General features: G+C 34.4%; 1 long non-coding RNA gene across 50 annotated transcripts; it reads left to right on the forward strand.

Moving 5' to 3' along the window:
• Positions 1-570: 570 nt before the first annotated feature.
• LOC127249519 (uncharacterized) lies at positions 571-23,568 on the forward strand. 50 transcript variants are annotated; one of them, XR_007838396.1, is made up of 53 exons: positions 573-779; positions 878-953; positions 1,047-1,135; positions 1,946-2,015; positions 2,148-2,356; positions 2,445-2,546; positions 2,639-2,833; positions 2,924-3,010; positions 3,108-3,669; positions 3,764-3,951; positions 4,038-4,145; positions 4,242-4,287; positions 4,413-4,655; positions 4,758-4,860; positions 4,954-5,431; positions 5,514-5,584; positions 5,676-5,822; positions 5,906-6,522; positions 6,599-6,702; positions 6,836-7,206; positions 7,336-7,486; positions 7,573-8,097; positions 8,177-8,712; positions 9,345-9,816; positions 9,928-10,024; positions 10,457-10,970; positions 11,072-11,238; positions 11,332-11,394; positions 11,481-11,530; positions 11,624-11,816; positions 11,903-12,010; positions 12,107-12,152; positions 12,278-12,520; positions 12,623-12,725; positions 12,821-13,296; positions 13,379-13,449; positions 13,541-13,690; positions 13,774-14,367; positions 14,481-14,851; positions 15,003-15,153; positions 15,240-15,764; positions 15,844-16,379; positions 17,012-17,492; positions 17,604-17,700; positions 18,133-18,646; positions 18,748-18,914; positions 19,008-19,070; positions 19,157-19,206; positions 19,300-19,364; positions 19,433-19,504; positions 19,598-19,664; positions 19,745-19,807; positions 22,934-23,568. It is a non-coding gene; the product is annotated as an uncharacterized LOC127249519 (long non-coding RNA). The 50 variants fall into 50 exon arrangements; XR_007838408.1 differs by having other exon boundaries at positions 19,609-19,664; XR_007838407.1 differs by having other exon boundaries at positions 19,444-19,504.
• The last annotated feature ends 1,646 nt before the right edge of the window (positions 23,569-25,214 follow it).

Below are 25,214 nucleotides of genomic sequence, written 5' to 3' on the forward strand. Positions count from 1 at the left end.
TTTTTTTAAAAAATAACAATTGTCAAATCTTGCCAATTTCAAAGGATTTTCGATTTATCCAAACAAATTTTTGATTTGATCAATTTTCTCAATTAATACTACTAATTACCAAAAGAAACTAACTGATGTCGACTATATATTATTAAAATTTAAAATTCCTAATGGTTACATCAAATAATAAAAAAAAAATTCTAAGTTGATCACTTTTCTTAATTAATACTACTAATTACCAAAACAAACTAACTAATAGCAATTTTAATTAAATAGCACCCACTTAGATCCAAATTTTAATATATATTTTACATAACTACATTAATAATTTGTTACTATTAAAAATCTAAATTTAGATTTAAATTTTTAGAGTTTTAATATGATTACAAATAATTACTCCAAATATAAAAATAATTTATGCTAAAATTAATTATCTATTTTATCAATAAAATATTAAATAAATAATTTGATTTAATATTTTTTTATATGAAAAATAATAATATTATTTTTATCAAGTAGTGTGTTTTAGTTATAAAAATTTGAAAAATTATTACCATAATTTGAAATATTATTACCATACTTAAACCAAACTTCATAACGGGAAGGAAGATTATTACCATACTTTTGAAGCACGAGAGAGAGAGAGACAGATGGAAATGGGAGAGAAGAGAAAGTCCAGAGACAAGAAGAGCGGAAATCGATCATGGAAGAGACTGTCTTCCGTCGTCTACGCCGGTCGTCGGCCGGCGGCCATAAGAAAGTCCGTCGTCCCTAGTCATCCGTTTTAGGTTTTCCATTTTAAATTCAATCTGCTTCTTGATTCGATTTTTTCATTTTTCTTTAATCGAATCGGTTCGATTTTACAAGTTTCTTCGTCTGATTGCAGAAGAAGATCGAGAGAAAGGAGAAAAACCAACGCTTTGCCCGGCCTTCGTTCGTTCTGCTCTGCCCACCGGACCCCTGTAAGTTGGGTTTTCTGTTAATCTTGGATTAGATTGGTCTGCTTTTGCAATTTCTTGTTTGGGGCTCATGGACTTTATATTTCCCCCTTCCAGGATATCAACTATGTCGATGCATTGTTATTTCACTTGCCATCCATTGATGTTTGAACCTTGCCGAGCTTAATATTTTATTTCCTTCCTATGTGAGGACTTTGAGCCTAGAACAGTCAATATTTATATATTTTTTTTCATGTGTGATGTTAGATCTAAATTGGCATTCTAGAACTTGCCTCGAAATGCATGTTGAACACACATGAGGACCTGATATAAGTAAGATGACGGGGGCATTAGGTATACCTACTTGGCTTAAATTATCCTACCCAAAAATTTTATCCACTAGTTAACACTGTTGAGCCTTTTGAAAACCTTTTCATTCTTTAATTAATCATTAATCCTTTAGCCATATACCATTTTTTGGATTTATACCTTATATTGATCCTTGTGTCGAAGGAAGAGTGGAAGTTTTATGGCTATCATTTATATTCTTCTTGTATAAAATGTAGAAAGGGAAAGTATAGTGTTGTTGATGTTTACAAAAAAGAAAATAAAACATAGGGGCTAGACCCCAACAAAACAAAAAAAAAAAAAAAAAAAAAAAAAAACAAAACAGAAAACAAAGTGCTGAAACAAAGCAGCACAAAAAAGAAAAAAGAAAACAAAAAAAAAAAACAAAAATGAGTGGAGTTACGGTTACCAATGTAATGTTGATTTCAGTTCTTACAAGTGATATGCTTTAATTCTTTCCATTGTTGTTTCGACACTTTTAGCCGTTCATTATCTTTTTTCTACCTATACCCCGAGCCCCATTACACCTGTTTAAAGACCCCCTGATACTTGTCATTAGGTCCCTTAAGTGAGGGAGATATGATTGACATGCAAGCCTATGGGATTGTCATTTTTATGATTTAACTTGAGTGCATACACTAACCCATGGTGAGGTTTGTTGAGCTCAGCTTGGTTCACTCATTATTATTATCCATTTAGCTGTGATGCCGGGTGAAAGATTGGAGTGCATTGTTCAAGGTAAGTTAACTATATTTTAATTGAAATACTTTCTACGAATATATATTTTTCATGTCTTTTATGCATTGCAACTTAGATAACCCCTTTATAAGTATGCATGGTTCTCATTTAATGTTTTCTTTTATAATGCAGTACCACAATGGAAATGCAGTGCCTACTCAAATAAATGAACAAAAAGATCGCAGAGAAAATAAATCAGAAAAAAAAAAAGAAATGAAACAAATGAAAAAAAAAACAAAAAAAAAAAGAGAACAAAGAAAGAGAAAGAGAAAAAAAAAAAAAGTCAATCAAAGTGCAAATGTCGAACCTGTTGGTGCTGTGAAAGAAAACATGAAAACAAAGTAGGTATATATAAATTTGTTTAGTTTCACTAAATTCTATTAGTTGTTAGTTTTTTTGGTAATCACATATGGTTCTTTAACATCACAGGAAGCAAAGGAACTCATTAGGTCAAAACATCCTATGCCGGCCTTCATCTACTCACACAAGTGCCAAGCTGCGTTAATTGTAAAAAATAAGAACATTGTGGAGGTAATTTGGCTTGCTTTGTTTTCTAATTTCTACTTCTTTTAAGTGGGCTGATTTGGAGTTGACAAACTAACATTTTAATTGTCTAAAACCAGGTATTGAAGACCGTCGGCGAGGGTTGGACATGCAATACTTACCCAAAGAATGTTAAATAAATAAAAGAAGAAGAGAAAAAGAAATGAAACGAAAAATAAAGCCAATCCAAATGCTCACTTCATAGAGATGTCAAACTTGTTGGGGGCAAAATGGAAGACAATTAATGAAGTCGTGAAGGAAAACAAGAAAACTAAGTAAGTATACATTAATTTGTTTTGTTTTGTTTTACTAAATCTCATTAGTTTGTAGTTTGTTTAATAATCATATATGGTTCCTTTACATAGATAGCAAGGAAAAGGACATGTTAAAGCCAAAACATCCTATGTCATGTCTGAACTACATTGATTGAAGAGAATAAGAACATTATTGAGGTAAAAACTTGTTTGCTTGGTTTTCTAATATATATATATCTTTAAAGTGGGTTGAGTTTGAGTTAAGATAACACTAACATTTGATTGTCTAAATCAGATTGTGTCGGTGAAGAAAGGACATGAAGAATGTGCTTAATAGTACGGTCTGGCTATTCTTTTGAAGTTGAGAAGAGATATTCATCCTCTTTTGGATGCCAAAGCTGAAAAGGTAAGTGTTTGGGCAGGATGTAGTCTATCGTTGGCTTAATTACATCTCATTAATATTTTCTTTATAATGCAACACCACAATGGACATACAGTGCCTACCCAAAAAAACGAAAAGAAAAAAGAAAGAAAGAAAAAAAAAAATCTGAAAAAAAAGGTTAAAAAAAGCATAAATGAAAAAAAAAATAGAGAAAAAAGAAAAAGAAAGATAAAAAGCATAAAAGTTAAAAAAAAAAAAAAAAAAAAAAACTGTGAAAGAAAAAAAGAAAAAAAGGTGAGTATATATGAATTTGTTTACTTTTACTAAATCCTATTGGTTGTTAGTTTGTTATACAATCATATATGGTTCTTCTACACAGAAGGACCCATTACGGCCGAAACATCCCATGTTGGCCTTCATCTACTCGAACAAGTGCCGAGCTACATTGATTTTAGAGAATAAGAACATTGTGGAGGTAAATTAGCTTGCTTGGTTTTCTAATTTCTACTTATTTTAAGTGGGTTGATTTGGAGTTGAATCAAACTAACATTTGAATTGTCTAAAACCAGGTTTTGAAGACCGGCAGTGAGGGGTGGACATGCAATACTTACCCAAGGAAAGTAAAATAAATAAAAAAGAAGAAAAGATAAACAGCAAAGAAAGCCAATCCAAATGCTCACTTCAAAGAGATGTCGAACTGTTGGGGGCAAAATGGAAGACAATTAGTGAAATCGTGAAAGAAAACAAGAAAACTAAAGTAAGTATACATTAATTTGTTTAGTTTTTACTAAATCTCATTGGTTGTTAGTTTGTTTACTAATCATATATGGTTCCTTTACATAGATAGGATGGAAAAGGACATATTAAAGCCAAAACATCCTATGTCAGGACTCCATCTACTCGAACAAGCGGTGAGCTACATTGATTGAAGAAAATAAGAACATTGTTGAGGTAAAAACTTGTTTGCTTGGTTTTCTAATATCTATATCTTTAAAGTGGGTTGATTTGGAGTTAAATAAAACTAACATTTAAATTGTCTAAAACCAGATTGTGCCGGTGAAGAAAGGACATGAATAATGTGCTTAAAAGTACGGTATGGCTATTTTTTTGAAGTTGAGAAAAGATATTTATCCTCTTTTGGATGCCAAAGCTTTTTGGGCAGGGGATGGTATATCCTTGGCTTAATTACATCTCATTAATGTTTTCTTTATAATGCAGCACCACAATGGACATGCAGTGCCTACCCAAAAAAACGAATAGAAAAAAAAAATTCTGAATAAAAAGAATAGTTAAAAAAAAAAAGAAATGAAAAGAAACAGAAAAAAGAAAAAGAAAAGAAAAAAGCAAAAACTTTTGAAGAAACAGAAAGAGAAAAAAACAAAAGAATAGAAAAAAAAGAAAGTTGTGAAAGAAAACAAGTGTCGAGCTACATTGATTTTAGAGAATAAGAACTTTGTGGAGGTAAATTAGCTTGCTTAGTTTTCTAATTTCTACTTCTTTTAAGCGGGTTGATTTGGAGTTGAATCAAACTAATAATCATATATGGTTCCTTTGCATTGATAGGAAGGAAAAATACCCGTTAAAGCCGAAACATCCTATCTCAGCCTTCTTCTACTCAAACAAGTGGCGAGCTATATTGATTGAAGAGAATAAGAACATTGTCGAGGTAAATTTAGCTTGCTTGGTTTTCTAATATCTGTATCTTTTAAGTGGGTTGATTTGGATAAATAAAACTAATATTCTAATTGTCTAAAACCAGATTGTGAAGATGTGAGGGATGGACATGAAGAATATGCTTCAAAAGTATGGTTTTGCTACTTTGTTGAAGTTGAGAAGAGATATTCATCCTCTTTTGGATGCCAAAGCTAAAAAGGTAAGTGTTTGGGCAGGAGATGGTTTATCGTTGGCCTTAATTTGTGTTACAGTTTGCAAGTTTGTGCTTTTTTGGTTGTTGTTCTTACTGTATTATTTTGCAAAGAGATCAATAAAAAAGGTTGAAAAAAAGAAAAGAAAAAAAAAAGAAAAGAAAAGAGCTGGAAAAGGGGAAATTTTTTTGAAAAAAACGGAAACAAAGATGAAAAAATTAAGAAAAAAAAAAAAAAAGAAAAATGAAAAAAAAAGGAGAAAGAGAAGAAAAAAATTGAAAAAAAAGCCAATCAGATGTTGACCTTAAGGAGATGTGGAACCTGCTGGCGGCAAAATGGAAAACAAGTCGCGAAAGAGAACAAGAAAACAAAGTAGGTAACTTGTTTAGGTCTACTAAATCCCATTGGTTGTTAGTTTGTTCAATAATCATATATGGTTTTTCCACATTGGCAGGAAGAAAAAGAACTCATTAAGCAGGAACATCCTATATCACACTGATTTCAGAGAACAAGAATATTTTGGAGGTAAAATAGGCATGTTTGGTTTCATGATCTCTACATCTTTTCAGCAGGTTGATTTGGAGCTGAGACTGATATTTGAATAGTTGAAAAATAGGTTGTAAAGACAGCTGGTGAGGTTGGACATGCAGGACTTACGCAAGGAAAAAAAAAAACGAAAAAAGAAGAACTACAAAGAGAGAAGGGTCAATGCTGAAATGTTGCGCACTTATGCTATTGACCTGCTGACTGCATGCTTGGAGAAGTATATTCCAATATTTTTATTTTCAATTTACTTCTGTTTTCTTTTTCTCCTCTCATAATTTCCTTTTGATGTTGCTTTTTCAGTGGTGGTCAGTTAGTGGAAGATGTGTTGACATAATGTGATATCTACGAGTACGGTTAACACAAACCAAAAGCTTCTAAGGTATTGTTTGACAACAAAAGTGTGTCTAGCATGGCTCTAAAGGCCAAAGAGGGTGGCAGGGGTAAGTCAAAGCAAGTGACAGAGAGTTTTCACATGGATACTGAGACTATCAGAGCCCATCCCACTGAGAGTGAACGTGAAAAAGATCGCACATCTATGGACAACCTTGATTGAGATGATGAGAGGTGTGGCAATAGGCAAACATATGGGGATATGTACTGGGGTGATGAGGAACATCTTGATAGTGTAGCTCCTGAGGTTGATGCATATGATGCTGAAGCAGATAGTGACGAGAAGTGGGATCTCTGCCAGTCAAAAGAAAAACCTGGTGGAAAATCTCATGGGGAAGAAGACTTTGAAGGAGTATCGATCGCGATCAAGAGGTAGGTCCAATGAAGGAGTTTCTGAGACATTACTGAGTTGGTTATGAAAGCAGTCGGAGCTGCTGAGCCGAAGCAAGAACAGACCATGCACCTGCCTGTGCCATTAAGGCTGCAGGTGCTGCTGCTGCTGAGGTCGTTAAGACAGCTGATTAGAGGTGAGCAGGTTCTCAAACCTCTCTAGGTTCTCGTTGAATGCTTGTTTCTCATGAACTTATTTGTGTATTTCTTTAGTGCAGGAATACAAGAAGACGAATGACGAAGAAGCTATTGTGGTTGCTGCATCCAGATCTTCATCACACTGTTATGGATGCTGCCAGTGCAGTTGCTCTTGCAAGGTTGGTGGTCCTATGCTTCATGAGATGTCTTTAACTGATGACAATTTCCTATATGTTTTAATCGTTTTGTGTTTGAGACATGGTTATTTATGCTATATATCTATATTTTCATTTGATATGTTGATACTTGTAGAATTCAAAGCCATGAATTTGCTGAATTTTCTATTCCTGGTGGTCATTCCCTTCTGAAGTTGAGAGAGAAATTCTGTATCCAGTGTCTGGTGTTTATTGGGGAGTATGTTGAAGTTCTTGGTTCTGTACTCCATGAGAAGGAGTAAATGTATGCCTTGCACTACTGCAGCGAAGTCTTAAGCTCGAAGAAACACCCTACACTAAATTCCTTATGAATGAACTTTGAAGCTAATATGTGCATTGGCTGCTCACAGAAAGTTTTCTGCATTGTTTGTTGATTGCGGTGGCATGGACAGACTCCTTGCGACTCCTAGAAATGCCCATACATATGTGGGTCTTTCTTCCTGCTTATGAACTATTGGGTCAATTCAGGTAGTTTGTCCTGCCCATATTTTTTGTTGTTTCCACATTTTGGAATGATTTGGTTTTTTACTCTTTGTTTTCTTGCTGCTTTGTATCACTTGTTGAGGATGGTTATTGATTCACTCCGTACTTTTGCAGGTGATAATGAAGTGTGTTTGTTCTCTTCCGCCAAATATTGTCCATCAGATTGTTAAGTTGGCTGGAACTGCGACAATAATTCAGGGCACATCTCCTCTTGCTTGTGGATTCTATTCAACCTAACGATGGTGATGGCTATGATGAACCTGAGGTAATGTTGCACATCAACCGTATGGTTTATTTTAAAGTTGTTTGTGCCTCAATTAACTTTGAAAATTTTCATTGTCAAAATTGTAGATTGTTGAACCAGCATTGAATTTGTTAATAAATCTTGTGTGCCATCCTTCATCAATAAGCAATAAGCCAAGTCTCATGCAAGGTCAGCAATACGGAAATCAATCTGCTATGAACTCCAGGGACAAATTCAGAGAGGAATTTCCCAGAGCGTGGTCTAAATCAGAATGAATCAAGGGTTCGAACTGGGGAACTGACACCTATGCCATCATCTGTTGGTAACACTTCATCATCACAGGAATCTGCTTCATTAGTTGCTTCTGGTTTAGTTGGAGATCGCAGGATTTCGTGCTTGGCTTGGTGCTCAGCTTGAACAAGGATATCGTCAAGCTAGAGAAGCTGTTCGTGTAAAGCATGCTTCTTCAGCTTCTCCAACCTCGAATGGTGACATCCCCTGCAGCTCTTGATTGTCTTCGTGCTCTTACATGCCGAGTACTTTAGCAGCTAGTGATGCAGCGACTCCCACTTTGAGACCATTGAAAGAGGAGCAGCCATTGCTGCTGCTACTCCAGTTTCTTATCATTCTAGGTACTTGATAATCATTCCTTCCTAGATATATGGATCATGGTTTTTGGTTTAATTTTCTTCTGATCAACACCAACTTCAGGGCTTATCCATGAGCACCTTCAATTATCTGGATTAGGTTATCACCAATGCCATCCTTGGATGCTCCATCATCTTTAGCACAACACGCATCTGGGCAGGAGTTGTCATCAATACAAATAGAATGGCCATCTGAAATAGCAACTTGTGGATTCTTGTTGGATAGACCAAACTGGTGAACATACACTCAGACCATATGGATTCGAACTTGTTATGCACACCATCTGTTGAGAGTTTGCTAACCAGTCCGACCTATTTATCCTCATGTCTGCCCTGAGCCAAGCATTCAATGTTTGCATCACTGCCATCAGATTCATCCCGGCGTTAAATCCTTGTGTACGATGATATCCAGTCTTGTCAATTGGATCTGACACTGACTGATACTTCTAATAACCCGTCTGGACATGATCATGGATGTGATCATTCATATTGACTCAATGCTGCTTTGGAATGGAGTTTTGTGGGATCGCAAGACCATTTCATCGATTTTATCAATTTACTGCCTATGATGGTGGGGGCTACCATTCTGCTGGGAATGAGGTATTTGTAATGTTAACTATATTATGATTTAAAGTTTTAAATTTAAACTTGTAATAAATTCCTTGATATGAAGAAAAAATTTTGATATTAGCTTATGCTTAAGTTTGATTATTTTTCCTCTAGAGGATGTCACTTCAGCATTCAACACACTCCGTGTGAAAGCCTTAAGCTTTGAGTAGATGCTTACATTTTTTTCGTTAAGCATGATGAGAATGTCCTTTGAACTTTTCGTTTTACTAGATGAGCATATGCATACATTTTGTGGTCAAAATAGTAGAGTCATATATTTATATATTTTTATAGTTTTGGGAGAAGTCTGAATGGATCTTGCAATTCGGGTGATATGACTTCACATTTTGCTGCTGCATCCACTTGTAGAGGATAAAAGTAAATCACCTAAAATTATTGTAATAGCTAGGTCAATTCATTATTTGCATAGATTTTCAGAAACCAATCTTATCAACTCCCTTCATAGTTAACCTCTAAATATTGCGGCTCTAACCCCACGTGTTGCTTATTTTATATTAGGGCAAGTGTTGTTGGTTGCATTTGTTCGGAATTTGTGTTTTTGCGTATTCATTTTAATTGCATGCCTCAATTAACTTTGAAAATTTTCATTGTCAAAATTGTAGATTGTTGAACCAGCGTTGAATTTGTTAATAAACCTTGTGTCATGAATAAGCAATAAGCCAAGTCTCATGCAAGGTCAGCAAGCTTCTTCTACCCAAGCTGGAATCAATCTGCTATAAACTCCAGGGACAGAAATTCAGAGAAGAATGTCCCAGAGGTGGTCCAAATCAGAATGAATCAAGGGATCAAACTGGGGAACTGACACCTATGCCATCATCTGTTGGTAACACTTCATCATCACAGGCATCTGCTTCATTAGTTGCTTCTGGTTTAGTTGGAGATCGCAGGATTTCATGCTTGGACAAGGATATCGTAAAGCTAGAGAAGCGTTCGTTCAAGGCATGGTATAAAAGGTTCTTCAGCTTCTCCAATCTCGAATGGTGACATCCCCTGCAGCTCTTGATTGTCTTCGTGCTCTTACATGCCGAGTGCTTTTAGGTTGATGCTATTGCACATATATTGACCGAACTTCAGGTTGGTGTAGCTTGGTGCTGCTATTTTTTTGGTTTATTAATCAATTGTAAAATTGACGGGGACCCATAGCTATAAGCTTTCTAATATTATTTTATTTGTTTATTTTTTTAGGTTTGGAAAAGTTATCAAAGCTCATCCGAGTGGGAGCCAAACCGCCAGTGGTGACCAAAATAGATGGCAGGCGGAATTAACTCAAGTGAGCTTATTGGTATGGGCTCTAATTTCTTCATGTTATTATTAGATTTCAAGAGGAAACTTGGCCTAAATATGTGCACACTTTAGCTAGTATTACTCCTGACAAGCCTTACCCTCGATATATATATATATACATATATTTGGCTGAATAACCTCTTGGCTATCTACCTCGATTATATATATTGTGATCCAATCTGGAAATACAAGTTATAACATTGGATAATACAAGCATAATGTTCATACGTGACCTTAGTCTTGTCAGATTTGTACATGTTCTTTTTGAGATTATATTTTGTTCCATTACGGGCGTGCAAGTATTGAGATGCATCGAAAGGGCATAGCTGCTGCTACTCCAGTTTCTTATACCTTCTTGCCTAGATATATGGATCATGGTTTTTGTTTAATTTTCTATTGATCAACACCGCCTTATCCATACTTACTTCAGGGCTTATCCATGAGCACCTTCAAGCATCTGGATTAGCTGAGAGTGCATCTTTGCTAAGTTATCACCATTGGCTGCTCCATCATTTAGCACAACACACATCTGGGCAAGAGTTGTCATCAGTACAAATGCAATGGCCACTGAACGAGCAACTTTTCAGGAACACCATCAGTGTCTACTGGGAAATCAAGTGGCGATCCAGACAATCCGAGAAGAACTCCAATAGTGTTGCCAATGAAACGGAAAAACAGACATGAAAGAAAATGGGTTTGGATCATCGGTAAAACTGGTGAACATACACTCAGACTACCTGGTTTTTCAACACCGAATTCTGCTTGTAGAAGTGGTCTGCAGGTGGATTCGAACATACATTTAAGGCGAGGAAGACGATGATGATAATGGCAGTGAGGTTCTTGAATCTTTCAGCAGTGACTATCTTCTGTGATCGATCCTTCTTAAAGCTGCAATCCTACAGCTGAAGATGCTCACACTTTTACGATAAACCTCATGAGAATTGGTATGTAACTTTCTTTAATTGTCGAGATTAAATTGATGCTCAATAGTATTATAGCTTTTTCATTTTCTTGGGCTCAATTTATGTGTTTTCTCTCTATTGAGGTTGAATCAAGAACAACATCGTGAGGGGCAAGGCTAATAAACCAAACCCGATGAGAATTGGTATGTAGCTTTCTTTCATTTTATTGAGATTAAATTGATGTCTGATATCAAATTGATGTGTTTTCACTCTGGTGAGGTTAAATCAAGAACAATCATGATAAGAATTGGTACGTAACTTTCTTTTATTTTGTTGAAACTCAATAGTATTATAATTTTTTCATTTTGTTTGGATCAAACTGATGTGTTTTCTCTCTATTGAGGTTGAATCAAGAACATCATCTTGAGTAGAGGGAAGTATTAGAGGCCAAATCCGACAAGAATTGGTACGTAATTTTCTTTCTTTTTTTGGGATCAATAGTGCCAGATTTTTCATTTTGTTTTCTTTCTATTGAGATTGAATCAAGAACAGCATTGTGAGTTAAATGGGCAAGGCATACGGACCAATCATGATAAGAATTGGTAAGTAACTTTCTTTTATTTTGTTGAGACTCAATAGTATTATAATTTTTTCATTTTTTTGGGATTAAACTGATGTGTTTTTTCTTTATTGAGGTTGAATCAAGAACACAACATCATGAGTAGAGGGAAAGATTATAGGCCAAGGAAAGTAAAATAAATAAAAAAGAAGAAAAGATGAAACAGCAAAGAAAGCCAATCCAAATGCTCACTTCAAAGAGATGTCGAACTGTTGGGGGCAAAATGGAAGACAATTAGTGAAATCGTGAAAGAAAACAAGAAAACTAAAGTAAGTATACATTAATTTGTTTAGTTTTTACTAAATCTCATTGGTTGTTAGTTTGTTTACTAATCATATATGGTTCCTTTACATAGATAGGATGGAAAAGGACATATTAAAGCCAAAACATCCTATGTCAGGACTCCATCTACTCGAACAAGCGGTGAGCTACATTGATTGAAGAAAATAAGAACATTGTTGAGGTAAAAACTTGTTTGCTTGGTTTTCTAATATCTATATCTTTAAAGTGGGTTGATTTGGAGTTAAATAAAACTAACATTTAAATTGTCTAAAACCAGATTGTGCCGGTGAAGAAAGGACATGAATAATGTGCTTAAAAGTACGGTATGGCTATTTTTTTGAAGTTGAGAAAAGATATTTATCCTCTTTTGGATGCCAAAGCTTTTTGGGCAGGGGATGGTATATCGTTGGCTTAATTACATCTCATTAATGTTTTCTTTATAATGCAGCACCACAATGGACATGCAGTGCCTACCCAAAAAAACGAATAGAAAAAAAAAATTCTGAATAAAAAGAATAGTTAAAAAAAAAAGAAATGAAAAGAAACAGAAAAAAGAAAAAGAAAAGAAAAAAGCAAAAACTTTTGAAGAAACAGAAAGAGAAAAAAACAAAAGAATAGAAAAAAAAAGAAAGTTGTGAAAGAAAACAAGTGTCGAGCTACATTGATTTTAGAGAATAAGAACTTTGTGGAGGTAAATTAGCTTGCTTAGTTTTCTAATTTCTACTTCTTTTAAGCGGGTTGATTTGGAGTTGAATCAAACTAATAATCATATATGGTTCCTTTGCATTGATAGGAAGGAAAAATACCCGTTAAAGCCGAAACATCCTATCTCAGCCTTCTTCTACTCAAACAAGTGGCGAGCTATATTGATTGAAGAGAATAAGAACATTGTCGAGGTAAATTTAGCTTGCTTGGTTTTCTAATATCTGTATCTTTTAAGTGGGTTGATTTGGATTTAAATAAAATTAATATTCTAATTGTCTAAAACCAGATTGTGAAGATGTGAGGGATGGACATGAAGAATATGCTTCAAAAGTATGGTTTTGCTACTTTGTTGAAGTTGAGAAGAGATATTCATCCTCTTTTGGATGCCAAAGCTAAAAAGGTAAGTGTTTGGGCAGGAGATGGTTTATCGTTGGCCTTATTTTGTGTTACAGTTTGCAAGTTTGTGCTTTTTTTGTTGTTGTTCTTACTGTATTATTTTGCAAAGAGATCAATAAAAAAGGTTGAAAAAAAGAAAAGAAAAAAAAAAGAAAAGAAAAGAGCTGGAAAAGGGGAAATTTTTTTGAAAAAAACGGAAACAAAGATGAAAAAATTAAGAAAAAAAAAAAAGAAAAATGAAAAAAAAAAAGAGAAAGAGAAGAAAAAAATTGAAAAAAAAGCCAATCAGATGTTGACCTTAAGGAGATGTTGAACCTGCTGGCGGCAAAATGGAAAACAAGTCGCGAAAGAGAACAAGAAAACAAAGTAGGTAACTTGTTTAGGTCTACTAAATTCCATTGGTTGTTAGTTTGTTCAATAATCGTATATAGTTTTTTCACATTGGCAGGAAGAAAAAGAACTCATTAAGCAGGAACATCCTATATCACACTGATTTCAGAGAACAAGAATATTTTGGAGGTAAAATAGGCATGTTTGGTTTCATGATCTCTACATCTTTTCAGCAGGTTGATTTGGAGCTGAGACTGATATTTGAATAGTTGAAAAATAGGTTGTAAAGACAGCTGGTGAGGTTGGACATGCAGGACTTACGCAAGGAAAAAAAAAAAAAACGAAAAAAGAAGAACTACAAAGAGAGAAGGGTCAATGCTGAAATGTTGCGCACTTATGCTATTGACCTGCTGACTGCATGCTTGGAGAAGTATATTCCAATATTTTTATTTTCAATTTACTTCTGTTTTCTTTTTCTCCTCTCATAATTTCCTTTTGATGTTGCTTTTTCAGTGGTGGTCAGTTAGTGGAAGATGTGTTGACATAATGTGATATCTACGAGTACGGTTAACACAAACCAAAAGCTTCTAAGGTATTGTTTGACAACAAAAGTGTGTCTAGCATGGCTCTAAAGGCCAAAGAGGATGGCAGGGGTAAGTCAAAGCAAGTGACAGAGAGTTTTCACATGGATACTGAGACTATCAGAGCCCATCCCACTGAGAGTGAACGTGAAAAAGATCGCACATCTATGGACAACCTTGATTGAGATGATGAGAGGTGTGGCAATAGGCAAACATATGGGGATATGTACTGGGGTGATGAGGAACATCTTGATAGTGTAGCTCCTGAGGTTGATGAATATGATGCTGAAGCAGATAGTGACGAGAAGTGGGATCTCTGCCAGTCAAAAGAAAAACCTGGTGGAAAATCTCATGGGGAAGAAGACTTTGAAGGAGTATCGATCGCGATCAAGAGGTAGGTCCAATGAAGGAGTTTCTGAGACATTACTGAGTTGGTTATGAAAGCAGTCGGAGCTGCTGAGCCGAAGCAAGAACAGACCATGCACCTGCCTGTGCCATTAAGGCTGCAGGTGCTGCTGCTGCTGAGGTCGATGTCTTTAACTGATGACACTTTCCTATATGTTTTAATCGTTTTGTGTTTGAGACATAGTTATTTATGCTATATATCTATATTTTCATTTGATATGTTGATACTTGTAGAATTCAAAGCCTTGAATTTGCTGAATTTTCTATTCCTGGTGGTCATTCCCTTCTGAAGTTGAGAGAGAAATTCTGTATCCAGTGTCTGGTGTTTATTGGGGAGTATGTTGAAGTTCTTGGTTCTGTACTCCATGAGAAGGAGTAAATGTATGCCTTGCACTACTGCAGCGAAGTCTTAAGCTCGAAGAAACACCCTACACTAAATTCCTTATGAATGAACTTTGAAGCTAATATGTGCATTGGCCGCTCACAGAAAGTTTTCTGCATTGTTTGTTGATTGCGGTGGCATGGACAAACTCCTTGCGACTCCTAGAAATGCCCATACATATGTGGGTCTTTCTTCCTGCTTATGAACTATTGGGTCAATTCAGGTAGTTTGTCCTGCCCATATTTTTTGTTGTTTCCACTTGCACTAAATTCTTTATACACATTTTGGAATGATTTGGTTTTTGACTCTTTGTTTTCTTGCTGCTTTGTATCACTTGTTGAGGATGGTTATTGATTCACTCCGTACTTTTGCAGGTGATAATGAAGTGTGTTTGTTCTCTTCCGCCAAATATTGTCCATCAGATTGTTAAGTTGGCTGGAACTGCGACAATAATTCAGGGCACATCTCCTCTTGCTTGTGGATTCTATTCAACCTAACGATGGTGATGGCTATGATGAACCTGAGGTAATGTTGCACATCAACCGTATGGTTTATTTTAAAGTTGTTTGTGCCTCAATTAACTTTGAAAATTTTCATTGTCAAAATTGTAGATTGTTGAACCAGCATTGAATTTGTTAATAAATCTTGTGTGCCATCCTTCATCAATAAGCAATAAGCCAAGTCTCATGCAAGGTCAGCAATACGGAAATCAATCTGCTATGAACTCCAGGGACAAATTCAGAGAGGAATTTCCCAGAGCGTGGTCTAAATCAGAATGAATCAAGGGTTCGAACTGGGGAACTGACACCTATGCCATCATCTGTTGGTAACACTTCATCATCACGGGAATCTGCTTCATTAGTTGCTTCTGGTTTAGTTGGAGATCGCAGGATTTCGTGCTTGGCTTGGTGCTCAGCTTGAACAAGGATATCGTCAAGCTAGAGAAGCTGTTCGTGTAAAGCATGCTTCTTCAGCTTCTCCAACCTCGAATGGTGACATCCCCTGCAGCTCTTGATTGTCTTCGTGCTCTTACATGCCGAGTACTTTAGCAGCTAGTGATGCAGCGACTCCCACTTTGAGACCATTGAAAGAGGAGCAGCCATTGCTGCTGCTACTCCAGTTTCTTATCATTCTAGGTACTTGATAATCATTCCTTCCTAGATATATGGATCATGGTTTTTGGTTTAATTTTCTTCTGATCAACACCAACTTCAGGGCTTATCCATGAGCACCTTCAATTATCTGGATTAGGTTATCACCAATGCCATCCTTGGATGCTCCATCATCTTTAGCACAACATGCATCTGGGCAGGAGTTGTCATCAATACAAATAGAATGGCCATCTGAAATAGCAACTTGTGGATTCTTGTTGGATAGACCAAACTGGTGAACATACACTCAGACCATATGGATTCGAACTTGTTATGCACACCATCTGTTGAGAGTTTGCTAACCAGTCCGACCTATTTATCCTCATGTCTGCCCTGAGCCAAGCATTCAATGTTTGCATCACTGCCATCAGATTCATCCCGGCGTTAAATCCTTGTGTACGATGATATCCAGTCTTGTCAATTGGATCTGACACTGACTGATACTTCTAATAACCCGTCTGGACATGATCATGGATGTGATCATTCATATTGACTCAATGCTGCTTTGGAATGGAGTTTTGTGGGATCGCAAGACCAATTCATCGATTTTATCAATTTACTGCCTATGATGGTGGGGGCTACCATTCTGCTGGGAATGAGGTATTTGTAATGTTAATTATATTATGATTTAAAGTTTTAAATTTAAACTTGTAATAAATTCCTTGATATGAACAAAAAATTTTGATATTAGCTTATGCTTAAGTTTGATTATTTTTCCTCTAGAGAATGTCACTTCAGCATTCAACACACTCCGTGTGAAAGCCTTAAGCTTTGAGTAGATGCTTACATTTTTTTCGTTAAGCATGATGAGAATGTGCTTTGAACTTTTCGTTTTACTATATGAGCATATGCATACATTTTGTGGTCAAAATAGTAGAGTCATATATTTATATATTTTTATAGTTTTGGGAGAAGTCTGAATGGATCTTGCAATTCGGGTGATATGACTTCACATTTTGCTGCTGCATCCACTTGTAGAGGATAAAAGTAAATCACCTAAAATTATTGTAATAGCTAGGTCAATTCATTATTTGCATAGATTTTCAGAAACCAATCTTATCAACTCCCTTCATAGTTAACCTCTAAATATTGCGGCTCTAACCCCACGTGTTGCTTATTTTATATTAGGGCAAGTGTTGTTGGTTGCATTTGTTCGGAATTTGTGTTTTTGCGTATTCATTTTAATTGCATGCTTCAATTAACTTTGAAAATTTTCATTGTCAAAATTATAGATTGTTGAACCAGCGTTGAATTTGTTAATAAACCTTGTGTGCCCTCCTTCATGAATAAGCAATAAGCCAAGTCTCATGCAAGGTCAGCAAGCTTCTTCTACCCAAGCTGGAATCAATCTGCTATAAACTCCAGGGACAGAAATTCAGAGAAGAATGTCCAAGAGGTGGTCCAAATCAGAATGAATCAAGGGATCAAACTGGGGAACTGACACCTATGCCATCATCTGTTGGTAACACTTCATCATCACAGGCATCTGCTTCATTAGTTGCTTCTGGTTTAGTTGGAGATCGCAGGATTTCATGCTTGGACAAGGATATCGTAAAGCTAGAGAAGCGTTCGTTCAAGGCATGGTATAAAAGGTTCTTCAGCTTCTCCAATCTCGAATGGTGACATCCCCTGCAGCTCTTGATTGTCTTCGTGCTCTTACATGCCGAGTGCTTTTAGGTTGATGCTATTGCACATATATTGACCGAACTTCAGGTTGGTGTAGCTTGGTGCTGCTATTTTTTTGGTTTATTAATCAATTGTAAAATTGACGGGGACCCATAGCTATAAGCTTTCTAATATTATTTTATTTGTTTATTTTTTTAGGTTTGGAAAAGTTATCAAAGCTCATCCGAGTGGGAGCCAAACCGCCAGTGGTGACCAAAATAGATGGCAGGCGGAATTAACTCAAGTGAGCTTATTGGTATGGGCTCTAATTTCTTCATGTTATTATTAGATTTCAAGAGGAAACTTGGCCTAAATATGTGCACACTTTAGCTAGTATTACTCCTGACAAGCCTTACCCTCGATATATATATATATACATATATTTGGCTGAATAACCTCTTGGCTATCTACCTCGATTATATATATTGTGATCCAATCTGGAAATACAAGTTATAACATTGGATAATACAAGCATAATGTTCATACGTGACCTTAGTCTTGTCAGATTTGTACATGTTCTTTTTGAGATTATATTTTGTTCCATTACGGGCGTGCAAGTATTGAGATGCATCGAAAGGGCATAGCTGCTGCTACTCCAGTTTCTTATACCTTCTTGCCTAGATATATGGATCATGGTTTTTGTTTAATTTTCTATTGATCAACACCGCCTTATCCATACTTACTTCAGGGCTTATCCATGAGCACCTTCAAGCATCTGGATTAGCTGAGAGTGCATCTTTGCTAAGTTATCACCATTGGCTGCTCCATCATTTAGCACAACACACATCTGGGCAAGAGTTGTCATCAGTACAAATGCAATGGCCACTGAACGAGCAACTTTTCAGGAACACCATCAGTGTCTACTGGGAAATCAAGTGGCGATCCAGACAATCCGAGAAGAACTCCAATAGTGTTGCCAATGAAACGGAAAAACAGACATGAAAGAAAATGGGTTTGGATCATCGGTAAAACTGGTGAACATACACTCAGACTACCTGGTTTTTCAACACCGAATTCTGCTTGTAGAAGTGGTCTGCAGGTGGATTCGAACATACATTTAAGGCGAGGAAGACGATGATGATAATGGCAGTGAGGTTCTTGAATCTTTCAGCAGTGACTATCTTCTGTGATCGATCCTTCTTAAAGCTGCAATCCTACAGCTGAAGATGCTCACACTTTTACGATAAACCTCATGAGAATTGGTATGTAACTTTCTTTAATTGTCGAGATTAAATTGATGCTCAATAGTATTATAGCTTTTTCATTTTCTTGGGCTCAATTTATGTGTTTTCTCTCTATTGAGGTTGAATCAAGAACAACATCGTGAGGGGCAAGGCTAATAAACCAAACCCGATGAGAATTGGTATGTAGCTTTCTTTCATTTTATTGAGATTAAATTGATGTCTGATATCAAATTGATGTGTTTTCACTCTGGTGAGGTTAAATCAAGAACAATCATGATAAGAATTGGTACGTAACTTTCTTTTATTTTGTTGAAACTCAATAGTATTATAATTTTTTCATTTTGTTTGGATCAAACTGATGTGTTTTCTCTCTATTGAGGTTGAATCAAGAACATCATCTTGAGTAGAGGGAAGTATTAGAGGCCAAATCCGACAAGAATTGGTACGTAATTTTCTTTCTTTTTTTGGGATCAATAGTGCCAGATTTTTCATTTTGTTTTCTTTCTATTGAGATTGAATCAAGAACAGCATTGTGAGTTAAATGGGCAAGGCATACGGACCAATCATGATAAGAATTGGTAAGTAACTTTCTTTTATTTTGTTGAGACTCAATAGTATTATAATTTTTTCATTTTTTTGGGATTAAACTGATGTGTTTTTTCTTTATTGAGGTTGAATCAAGAACACAACATCATGAGTAGAGGGAAAGATTATAGGCCAAATCCGACAAGAATTGGTACGCATTTTTCTTTCTTTTTGTTGGAATCAGTGCTAGATTTTTCATTTTGTTTTCTCTTTATTGAGGTTGAATCAAGAACAAAATTGTGATGTTAAAAGGGCAAGGCATACAGACCAGACCAATCATGATAAGAATTGGTACGTAATTTTCTTTCATTTTGTTGAGACTAAATAGTATTATATTTTTTTCAATTTGCTGGGATCAAATTGATGTGTTTTCTCTGTATTGAGGTTGAATCAAGAACAACATTGTGATGTTAAAGGGGCAAGACATACAGACCAATCATGATAAGAATCGGTACGTAACTTTGAGACTCAATAGTATTATAATTTTTTTATTTTGTTAGGATCAAACTGATGTGTTTTCTCTCTATTGAGGTTGAATCAAGAACGACATCGTGAGTAGAGGAAAGGATTAGAGGCCAAATCCGACAATAATTGGTACGTAATTTTCTTTCTTTTTGTTGGGATCATTAGTACACTTGTCATCAAAACATACAATAAGCACACAACTAATCTTATTACCCAATTAATAAGCACCCAATTAAAATAAATACACGACAACCACAAATGTAAACAAGCACATATTCCAAACAGATATGCAACCTTGAAGGCACAAGCCTCCAACAAAAAGCAATAATATAATTTGAATAAAAAATACAAAATTTTACTTCTACCGTATCTACCCCAAATGATAATCAAACATGTAACTAAAACAAAATTACATACATCAGGTACAACTACCCCAATAGATAAGACATGAACAATTATAAAAGATATACAATGTTTTGAGTATACTTGCCGTCAAAACATACAATACGAGCTTTCAAGGCACTCCAATTAATATACATTAAAATAAATACGCGTCACCACAAATATAAAAAACTACACATTCCAAACAAATACATGCCCCCAACAAAAAGCAAACACATAGTTCAAATAAAAATTCAAATATTTAATTTTACCATGTCTACTTGCAAATAATATCACATAATTAAAACAAAAATACAAACTTCCGGATAGAGCTACCCTCATTGGATAAGACATGCACAATCATAAAAGATGTACAATATTTTGATTACACTTAGCCCTTACCAAATCTTTTTACATGCTTTCAGGGACTCCAAGTAATAAATATACAATTATAATAAATACGCAATAACCACAAAAAATTCACAATAATAAAAGATAGATAGATAAGACATGCACAATCATATAAAGGTGTACAATATTTTAAAAGTACAGTTGCCCTCAAAACATACAACAAAAAAATAAATACACAACAACTACCATAAATATAAAAAATTCAAACAAATATGCAATCTAAAAAAAAATCACAATTAAAACAATATCAGACACATAATTAAAACAAAAATTAAAGTATTGCGTGAGTCTACCCCAACATATAAGGCATGTATACTCACAAAAGATGTGCAATGATTTACACACACTTAAAATAAATATGCAACAATAACCACAAATACAAAAAATTACATATCCAACCTTTAGGTCACATAGTCTAGCAAAAATACAAACTTTTATTGATATCAAACACGTAATTAAAGCAAAATCACAAATATTGGATACATATATCACACAATTAAAATAAATACGCAGAAATACAAATTCGAAACAAATGCACCCAACAAAAGCAACCACCATAGTCCAAAAAAAGACGACATGCATAATCATAAAAGATATACAATATTTTAGTACACTTTCCCTCAATACCATTATAACACAAATAATGTTCATTACATGCTACCGAACGCATACTAAGATATGTATATATATATATATATATACAAGCAATTAAAACATCTATAAGCATTTGGGGCACATTGGCCCTTAACAAATAATACACAGTGTGAGAACATGTAACATAAATTTGAAAATGTGTGACATCTAGTGCCGGATAGAAACTAGAATAAAATATAAAAAAAAAATATCGATAACCTATGCCAAACATGCAAAATAAAACAAAACAGTGTGGGAATCTACTATTTTTTTTACCAAAAAAATTTTATGCATATGCTCATATAATACAACGAAAAACCCACAAAGTACATTTTCAACATACTTAACGAAAAAGCGTGAGCATCTATTCGCCCACACACCCACAACAACAAAAAAAATTATAAAATTTTAATTAATCTTATTTATTTTTTCTGGGTGGATAAAAAACAATTTATTCATAGCTTTTGGCAATGATGGATGATCATGACATGTCTTTTTTTTTTTTTTTTTTTTTTGTTTCTTTTAATATTCTTGAAATACATATTATTGTAACAAGAAATAAATAAAAGGGGAGTAAAGAATTCCATAAACGGGAAAAAATGAAAAGGGTAATGTAGTAGTAGTAGTAGTGAATAGTGTGGTCACTAGACATACCACGTACGCACCCTCATCAAATTATTATTGCAATTATTGCAATAAAGTAAATGAAAATTTAGTAATGAATAATTTTAATTAATCCTAAAATTAAATTGTTTTATACTATAATAAATGGATATCTAACTTCTCTTATAGCTTGTGCACGAGACCAGACATGTGCTTTTGTAACATGAGGAATTTTTTTTTTTAATTTATAAAATTATTATTATATCCTTAATATTATATATTATTTTATCTGTATTTAATTATACATAAATTATATTATACGAATTTTATAGTTAAAAAGTAGTTATGATATTTTTAAATTATATAATGCAATTAAATTATAAAATAAATTTTATATAAATCAAATTAAATTATTTTTAATTTAATCATTCAATTAAACCGTCAAGAGTGAGATTTTAATTAACAAAATAAACTTATATCTCTATTATATTTATTTAACACTAAACGATATTTATCTTGTAATTTATTCTATTTAAATAAATTTATGTTAGAATGATTATTTTTTTATTAAATTATTCAATTTTCTTATATATAATTTTATTTTACTTTCTGTTTTATTTACCTTCGGTCACAATAACAAATCACACCTAATGATGGTAGATACGAAACCTGCATAAATATTACTTAATCAAAATATTTAATTCACACCAAAACTATCTTACAAATCCATAGTTGGAAATTTCAATTCAACCTTAAACTAGAATAAGAGTTTGGCCACTAAACATAATTAGAATCAAAAGCAAAGACGACAAATTTTACAGTCGTTCTTGTTCCAGCTGTCCGTGGGGTCCTCTTCTCTCCGAGATGAATTCCTTTTGATTTCTTGATTTTTATTGTTTAAACCGTGCACCCTCAAAATTAGTTTTGCAAATTTCTTATTTTTTTCCACAAAATTTTCTTTGGTGCAAATTTTCACAAATCTCTACGATCTTGCGAACAAATCATAGTGACCAAGTAAATACATCCCAAATGGAACACCGATGATTGAACTAGTAAAATCTATCATGAAAAATTATCCATTTCAAACAACATTAAACACTTGCATATATAGAGCTAATTAATGTTAGTAGCAGCTTTAATTCTTTTTGTCTTCCCATGAGATATGGTTACCAACTTGGAGATGCTTATTTGGGAATTTCTCTTGGTGAATTTCCTGTATTTGTTTAGCCGTTGTGCCAACACACGGACGACAATCTTCCACCTCTATCATCTTAAGGCTTTTGATGTTCCTGGAATCTCGCGCAATTTGTAACAGTGTCTGATAACCAGGCGCTCCAGTTTTGGGAAACGGCGAGAGTTGGCTCCCCACACCTCCATGTCCAAGTCTTCGGGGAGGCTGATTGCCAAGCAATGCAACGGACTACCGCTGGCGCTTGTGGTGATCGGAGGTATTCTTGTGGACTACACGTCGCAAGAAATGAGCGCAATCCGTGCGATGGCCCAGGACGCCGGGGTCCTCCCTCTCCAACTCGGTCGAGTCATTCCTGGCGGACGAATGCTATAGAGATCTGAAAAGGACTCGGTAACTAGTCTGAACAACGACGCTTCCCGCCCTTCGAACCGTTGCTACGTGGTATTCCCTTCTGCTTTGTAGTAGTAAAGGGGAAGATATGTCTCTCGAGCCTTTATTGTTTATTGAAGGAATAGGGTTTTGGTTTGGTCAAGAACGGTTGGTTCGCGAGAATCCTGGCTTCGTTGTAAAAGCCTATCCGGCTGAAAGGCTGAATCTTAGCTTAGTAAGACACCGCCTTTACTGACTCATCCATTCTCCTCTCGGATAATGTGAGCAATTACGTGAAAAACTACGACAAGGAGGATCGGATAGCGAAAACCGTGGCGTTGAGTTACAATAAGTGTCGGAAGAGCTGAAGAACTGTTTTCTTTACTTATTTATGTTAATATAATATAAATATAGGACATAAATTGATAGTACATGATATAATTTTATATAGTATATGCTATTATTAATTTCAATACAATAAATATATTCATATACTATAAAAAAAAAATGTATGTTGTCGTTATGTTTTATATTTTATGATTGAAGCAAATCAATACTACGTTGATTTTTTCCGGTCAACATTATAACCGTCGCCTAGGGAATAAGTAGTCAATGATAATTTTATTTTATGGATTGACTACTTACAAGTAGATATTTGAAACTACACTTACGACAATATCTCTAGTCTCATCTTACAAACATTTACGTAGCTAGGTAAATCTACAATACGTTCATAAGAATTATTACAAGTGCCCTCCCAGCTATTGATAAGTTAGAGGGCATGTACGGTGATTTCTAAATATTTGTTTGATCAAAACGGTTGAGATATTTTAAATATTTAGTTTTAAATTTAATAAATTTATATTTAGATTAGGTCTTATCTTATTTAGATTCAAATTTATCGAGTCTGTATATTATGCCTATTTATTTGCCTTTATAACAATGCGATTTTTGAGTCTTTAATATTAATTTTGTCACAAAAACTATTTACTTAACCGTCAATTTTATGGTTATGTGAAGGTGACTCTCAAACTCCCTAGACAAAACTCATATATGTCCATATGTGCCAGAGAAACTTTCAAGTGTGCACAAATTTAAATACAATAATTATTTGAAGCATTTATCGATGCTATCCTTAGCATTATATGATCTAAAAGCCTAAAATTTTTCCAAAATTTCACATCAACGACGGATCTAATATTGGTGTCAAAATCAAATTTCACTGTGTTAAAAGATGCGAGACTCTTCTTTCACCATGGATTCTTAAAATGGTCCGAAGAACTATCCAAACAAGATAATTAATTAGGGTTTGTTTGCCCCTAATTTTCTTTTTCCGACACGATTCATAATATATATTTTTTTTTTTACAAAAATCAATATTCAATATAAAATATTACTGCCTCACATTAAAGAAAAAAAAAAATTCAAAATCAAAACACTAAGTAAAAACCCCTTAGACTTTTAAGAAAGTGTACATATATAAAGCAAGAATACCAATATTGTGCTGCAACTTTTGTTAGCTTTATTATGCATAATATTTGTTACATTTTCCACAATGGAGTTTTAATTTGGGTAGTTCGAGTCGGTAGTTTAAAATTTCGGGTAATATTTTATATTATCCGACTTGACCTAAACATTTCAATTACCCGAAATATGTGGTACTCGACCTCTTCGAATTTGAATACCTAAATTTTCTTTTTTAGTTTTATTTTATTTTTTATGTTAAAAAGATAGTTTTACTATTTTTTAAATATAAATAAACTATTTCATGCATATAAATTTATAAGTGCTAAATTTTTAACTATAAATAATTCAAAAGTTATAAATATACAAAATAACATATAATGATGTACATCTATAATTATAAATTTAAAATTTCAATCGAGTTAAGTGTAAGCGTCTTGAACTTTTAGTATATCTTAATTATTTTAAATTAGAGAAATAATA

This window comes from Andrographis paniculata, unplaced genomic scaffold, assembly GCF_009805555.1.
Source record: "Andrographis paniculata isolate CXL003 unplaced genomic scaffold, ASM980555v1 Contig36END, whole genome shotgun sequence".
NCBI lineage: Eukaryota > Viridiplantae > Streptophyta > Magnoliopsida > Lamiales > Acanthaceae > Andrographis > Andrographis paniculata.